This window comes from Rhyacophila brunnea, unplaced genomic scaffold (genome assembly GCF_057557595.1).
Source record: "Rhyacophila brunnea isolate RB1 unplaced genomic scaffold, BYU_Rbru_1.0 scaffold_62, whole genome shotgun sequence".
Lineage (NCBI taxonomy): Eukaryota > Metazoa > Arthropoda > Insecta > Trichoptera > Rhyacophilidae > Rhyacophila > Rhyacophila brunnea.
Genome location: NW_028233299.1, coordinates 480,366 through 488,004, shown reverse-complemented (window position 1 = coordinate 488,004; position 7,639 = coordinate 480,366).

Sequence of the window (7,639 nt, the reverse complement as noted above, 5' to 3'; positions counted from 1 at the left end):
GAATGGTAAAAATAATATGCTCATCATATATTATGAGTCACTGTATTCCAAAAAAAAATAAAAAATAAAAAATAAAAAACAAAAAATAAAAATTTAAAAATGAATTCAAAACTTGCCAGCAATATTCTACTTTTAAAAAACTTAATTAAATTTTCTCAGATGGCAATTTATAAATTAAAAACATAGTCTTTTTTTTATTTTGTCCTCTAAATCTTTATAACTTATTTAGTTAGGAGAATAGTTTGATGAAAATCTAATGAAGAAATATTCAGGAACATCCATTTATAATTAAGGTTCCATAAAAAAAATAAAAAACACTATAAGATGCGCTAATCTGTGTCTTAAATTTATTGAAGGGGGAGTAATTTTAATAAAATCCGGTTTGGTATATATATTTTGAATAAAGAATAAGCCTATTTTTTTCGTAAAATGCAATAAAAATAGACAAAGCCCATTTATAAATTTATTGTCATATTTAGATGATTTTAATATCAAAATAATTTTATTTACGCATTTTTTTATATACTTTACATTTCGTTCATTTGGAAAGCAAAAGCCTTCTTAAATTTTTATATTATAATACACATGTTTTTATTGAAAAAAAACGTTGAATTTATATGTAATATTTTTTCAACACTTTTTTTAAAAATTTCTAATTTCTAATAGTGGGTGTGACGTGTCAAGAATTACCATATAAAACATCAAAAATCGTATAATTTAGCGCAAATTTAATATTTTTTTATAAGGCCGATGAATTCAAAAGTCTAATTCATTTGTATTTAGGTTTTGTACTCTATTAGAGCACAAGATGAAAAATATAATCTCTTGTTGAGACGAATACATTATAGCATACAAAAATTAGCGTTAGTATATTTTTATGGGTTTTTTAGATTTAAAATTACAGAGCAATGGTTTTTCTGAGAAATAAAAATTCTTATTTATGATAGCTTAGACTTCTAATATACATTAAATGAAAAAAAACAAAATAAATTTTCCTATTGATAATTTAAGTACCTATGATTTTTTTATTTTTTTAATTTAACTGGTATTTCAGAGAAATAATTATAAAGGAGAAATTTATATTTTTAATTAGATAGGGGTGTTATAAAATGAGATCACAAAATACCGTAAGTCGTATATTCAAGAGTTTATAATGGTAACGGAAAGATTTTAATAAGTATAAATATTAATTTTTGGTCAAATATTTGAATTAATATTATCGTTTAAGTACGGTTTATTGTATTAGTTTATTTTACTCGGAAATTACTGTAGTTATATATTATATACGACCATTATATCATGAAGTAAAAATAAAAACGTGAAAATATAAGGTCGTAGGAATTATTTTTTTAGGCTTCACTATAAACCAATATAAAATTAATGTGGTGGAAAAAGAGTAAATGGGTAAAAATAACAAGTAAATTAAGCTTTCTACACAGAAATATATATGATGTGTGTACTTTATTAAGATATCTGAAGCTCTTCTTGGCTAAAAAAATATAAAAAATAAAAGTATCTTAAAATATAATTTAAACAAACCAACATATAATCCTTTTTTATGGGTATATCTTGAGTTTTTCATGGTTTAAAAGTAGCGATAAGGTACAACCACACCATGAATAACAGCAAATTAACCATTTTATATAAATATGTTTTAGCGTGCTATATTCCATCATTTAAAGTTCTTCTTAGTAAAAAAAATAGAAAAATTAAACTAATATAAAAAAATAATTTGAATAAACCAATATATAATCTTTGTGGTTATCGTTATATCTTGAGTTTTGCTTGGTTTTCAAGTAGCGATAGGGCACAACCAATCCCGAATAAATGTGACATGCACAAAAATATATGATTTTTGGCTTTAAAGAAATGTGTATAGTTTTTATTGGTCGAAGATGAGCAATAAGAAACAGCCGATTCAGAAATATAAATAAATTTTTATTGAACAATCATTTGACTATCTTGCCTTATAGAGCTATTATAGGGAGGGTTGGTTATAAATGGAGTGAAATGATACAGCTAGCGCATAAGAATTCACATATTTATTTAAGCGCTAATTTTTCGTTAACTTTTTATGTTTACACGCACAAAACTTTAGATTGCTCTATATTGCAGATTTGAAATATACCTTTAAAGTACATCATCTTTACTGTCTTCAAAAAAAAATCTTCTACTCCCAAGAATTATACATTCAAGTGTTTTTCATAATACTATTATTTGTGTATAGGCTTCTACTTACACTGGCATCCCAATTCATAATATATGACTTATGGTATTTTGTAACCACACCATCCCATCTTATGACATATGATACTGTTCAGCTAGCGTATAAAACATATTTAACTCGTAAATGTATATGATTACCCTGATTTAAGAGCTATGTACAGTTTTAATAATAAAAAAAGCGAAGGGGTAAAACCAATACATAAATTAAATATACAATATATATGATCGTCCATTACTATAAATCCATGTCGATTTTCGCTTATTTTAAAATGATTAATGAAACAAAATCGAATATTTATAGTTTGAAATTAATTATTTAATGCACGATTATATGATTTGGTGCTGTATAGGAGCCATTTAAATTTATTGTTGATTGAAAAATAGTTAAAAGGATAAATTTAGCACACATATAGATTTAAATTCGATTTTTAATTCGACAAGTAAATACTAAAAGAGAATTTTATAATAGAACTTAAATTTATTGGATATTCATTATTAAGTACATTAAAAAATAGTTAAAAGGATAAAACCAACACACTTATAAATTAAAATTCGAAAAAAATACTAAAAGTGAATTTTATAATAGAACTAAATTTATTGGATATTCATTGGTTAAGTACATTAAAAAATAGTTAAAAGGATAAAACCAACACAGTTATAAATTTTAATTTGAAAAAAATACTAAAAGTGAATTTTATAATAGAACTTAAATTTATTGGTTTATTCCATTAAAAAATACTAAGAAACCATACAGAAAAAAAAGATAAAAATAACATATTTAAGCCTTTTTTATTGATATTGATTTTCAAACACTATTTTGGAGTAAAGAAGCTTTTTTGGACTTTCAAGCACAAAAACCCCACAGCAATATAAACTAAAGGCAGAATCCACAACCCTCTTAACCATTTACGATCCCGTCTCATAAACCTTATATTCTGCTCCTTCAATTCCTTTAGTCTGATATTAGAATTATAAATGTGGCGAAGATCCGTTCTTAGCTTCTCAATAATACCTTTTAAATGTCGATTGTCCTCATCAATATCAAATTCCTTGTCCACATACGTTCCTATTGAAAAAAGAAGTTTTTCTGGCTCCATGTTTGTTAATGAAATTTTATACGTACCATTTCCACTAAATTTAATCAAACTGTTCGCTTTTGTTAGAGGTTTCTGGCTAGTGTCTTTCGCCTGTGGATCGATTATCTGGTACATCACTTGACCAGGCGAAATGTTATTGAGTTCGATTGTTAGTTGAAGACCATCCTTTGGAATATATTCATAAAAATCGTATGTTTCTTTTGGTTCAAGAATTAAGTTGTGTTTCCATCCAAGTACTGCGTTAATTAAAAATAGCAACATTTTTGTGGGGTCTAAACAACTCTTTGATACAATCACAAATTATAAAACATAAATGGTTAAATAAATTGTTTCTTTAACACTGATATTTGTTTATATATTTATGAATTGTCCTATTTAAAATCGTTGTAATAATCTATACATAGAAGTTATTAGATCGAATGTGTCTTCCTTTAAATAATATAAACTCTGAACCTTTATTCCAAGTCAAACTAATGAAAAAACAAGCCTTAAATATGTTTTTTTTTTGTTTTATATTTTATTTACACATTATTAACAAATAAATATTTTGATTCTTCTTTTTTGTTCAGTTTTTGGAGAATCCTGCATATTTTCACTTTCCTCTTCTTTTTAAATAAAACGATAAAAATTATATTCGTTTGGTTTTAGCTCAAATTATTTTTAATATATTTACAATTCATATATTAAATCGGCTTTCATTGTTATATATCATGATAAAATAACCAAAAATAATTATTGAACCTATAAGTATGCTTTTTACGAAATGGCTAGAGTTAGTTTGTGGTTCTACATTCGATATCATTTTTTTACATATTATAATACGTAGTTTGCGCTATTTAAAGCACTATTTAGATTCTAACATTATACGGGTGTAGGATCTAATTTTCTAATTATGATTTTAGTGTATAATATTCATTGTTAAACTGAAAATCATTCGTATATTTGCTGCATAAAAAAAGTAATATAAACTATCATAAAATTTTCTATAAGTTTTATTAATTAGTTTTTAAAGCAAAAAAGATAAATTTTCTATAGTTTACTGATGATTTGAATCCTACTTACGGTCGATTATAATTTATTGTTATCTTTTGTAATCTAAATTAACAAATTAACAAATTCAATATTTGCAATGCCAAAGCACACCTTAAATAATATAAAAAATTGTATCGCGGATACAAGTTTATTTAAAATACCTGGAATTATATAAACCGCGCGAATCCATCAACAAAGAATACATTCTAGTATCATATTAAATTTATGAAATTTTCAAAAAAGGTATTCTATCGAAAAATACTCTGAAAAAATATAATAAGTCTTATTAATATCATAAAATAAACATTTTTAGACCTTATATTATTTATAAATTCACTCTATTTTACTTTTTTTTCAGCATAATTACCATGTTTTATTTTCATATAAAATTTGATTTTTTATTTATAACGCTATAATACGCAATGATAAAGCAGATTTTTACGCTGTATTATCTATCTCTACTAAAAAATATGAAACAGCGACTTTAAATTTTGTAAATATACTAGATAATATAAAAAAATTGCAAAGATAAGGCTACTTGGCAATTTAAGTTTATTTTTTGAATTGTGATTATCAATTTTTTTAAAATTATAAGATATGCAAACACAAGACTCTTTGTTTAATTCACAAAATTATCATTATATGTGTATTCTTTTATAAAATTATAAAAGATAGAAATATGAACGAACAGATGAATAATTTGATTCTCAACATCTACATTAAAATCAAAAGGTACAAAATTTTTTTTTTAATAATATTTGCTAAATATAGGTTATTGTTGGCTTTGTTTTTATTTAATTAAGAAAAATGTGACAATTTTGAACATTGTAAGTTGAATCAATATGCTAGTTTTGTTTTTTTTTCTAATAAGGTACAGGTGTTAATAAATAAAATAAAATTCTTTATAAACACAATTCTACAGCCTTTACCAAATAAAAAATATAATAGATGTAAATTATGGCGTTTATTAAAAAGTATATTTTGTGAGAACCAAAGTATCAGATTTATAAACAATTATTTACCCTTAAATTATAATCGCGAAAATATTTCAGAATCTTTTTATAGTGTGCGAATCCCAGATTTTTGTGTTAATTTATTGTAGATGGTTTTTTATATTTTATTATCATGGTATTACATCTTAAGCACATAATTTTACTAATAATCGTTTAAGTTTATGGAACTATAACTTCATAATAATTTATGTAAATATATTACCTTGATTTTATCAAGCTTAAATATACAATTACAAAGCTCCTCAAATTAAAATTCAACAAAAAATAATATGAACATAAACTTAGCTTTATTATGGAAATAGTATTGGAAGTATCAAAGCCGAATAGATATATTTTAAAAAACATAATCTTATATATAGTAATAAAATGATTGAAGAGATATATTTTCGAAACCCATATACCGAATACAAATAAAAAAAAAACCGTGGCTATAATATATTTATTTATGGGTTAATTTGATCTTTAGCTATTTTAATTTCCTCAAGTAAATATTCAAATTATTCTGTTCTGTTGAGCTAATAAATTAATTTAACCCATATACTTATTTAACGTATATTTTAACACCAAAAAGTAACGGAAATCTTGAGACCTTGCATATATGATTCTAATATAATAAATATCCGATTTAATGTTTTAGAGATTCTGATATAATTATTTATTAGCATAGTAACATATTTTTTTTTTCATTTAAAATATTATCTTCATAAAATAAATTTCTGATATTTATATTATTTTATAATATATTTTATGCAGTTTATTTTTAGTATTATTATTCTGGTTTAAATCATATAGGTTCAGATGAAAATATATTATTTTGTTAAAAGAATGTCAATAATTATAATTTTTTTTTCATTTATGGGCACATGGGACGTTGTGGTGACACGATATCAATAAAGGTACCTTAAGGAACTAGATGCCACGAACCAGGTTGATATATACAAACCTTGGGATTGAGGAAAACCCTTGAATTAGTAAGTCTGGAAAGAAAGAGGGGTATTGAAGAAGACTTTGGAGAGGAGAAGATAGCCGAAAGTATAATTATAAATTAAGCATATATATAAAATTGAATTGCTTTTGATTCTATTCCTCGGCTTAGCTCAATTTGAATCAGGGAGCAGCAATAAAGGCGTTTTTTTATGGTGAAAAAAATAGCTAATCATAATATTTTTTTTGCATTTTTATTCTGAGAATTGAAAGAAATTATAAGCATATTATATAATGCATTTGGAAAAGTATGGGGAAAAAAAAGTAAGTTAAAACATTTGATGAAACAGAAGAACTATTAATACTGCGCAAAATTCATAAAATAGAATGAGTTCGGAACCTCTTTAATAATATATCTTAATATGTACATGTTAAATTTATTATTTAGGCATTTTCAGATTCAATAAAAAAATGTCTTTTCTGATAAGTAGATTCACTTATTATCATACTTTTTAGTGAGAAAAATATAAATTTAATAATAATATACGTGAATTTCTCTGGTTTAATAGTTAAAAATATAATAAGCTTACTATAAATGAATGTTTCTTACTAAAAAGTTACATGTAAGATGTGTTGATCATGGCTATTTTTGATTATGCAAAAAGTAGGCTTCTTATATAAGCTCTATTACAGCCCGATATTTTAAAATTTATATCAAAACTACTTTATTCTATTTTTTATTATAAAATAAAAAATATTCGCATGCTAACAAAAATTCAAAAAAGGTTTTCGAAAGGCAAATTTACAAAAATAAATTTAGGTATATAGCCAGGTTCGCTGTCCATGAATTTAATCTGTACGAAGGCACAATAAAAAAAATTAAAAAACCGTTCAGGCTATATATTTCATTCCAATTTATATGAAATAGACATACTTATGTATATGCTATAATACCATGAATTTTTACTAAATATTTACAATTCAATCTAGGGATAATTGAACAACAGTTGTTTCAAAAATACATGCACATATATTGTATTTATTCAGCCCAGAATAAGTAAATGAATGTTCGATGATCAATTTAGCTTATTTAAAATAATTTTAAACTTAAATCGGCATAATATAGATAAAATATAATTGCATGTTCGATTATAATCCAGAAAATAATATAATTTTCCTTTTTTCATTTAAAAAGCTTATAATTCATATATCAATAAGAAACAAATAAAATATTGATACTGCTATCGTTTTTTTCCAACTAGAATCAAATAATGATATTTTATATCAAGGCGATAGAGAACATATCTTTTTTTATTTCTACATCTAATTGCAGATCTTGCCATATAT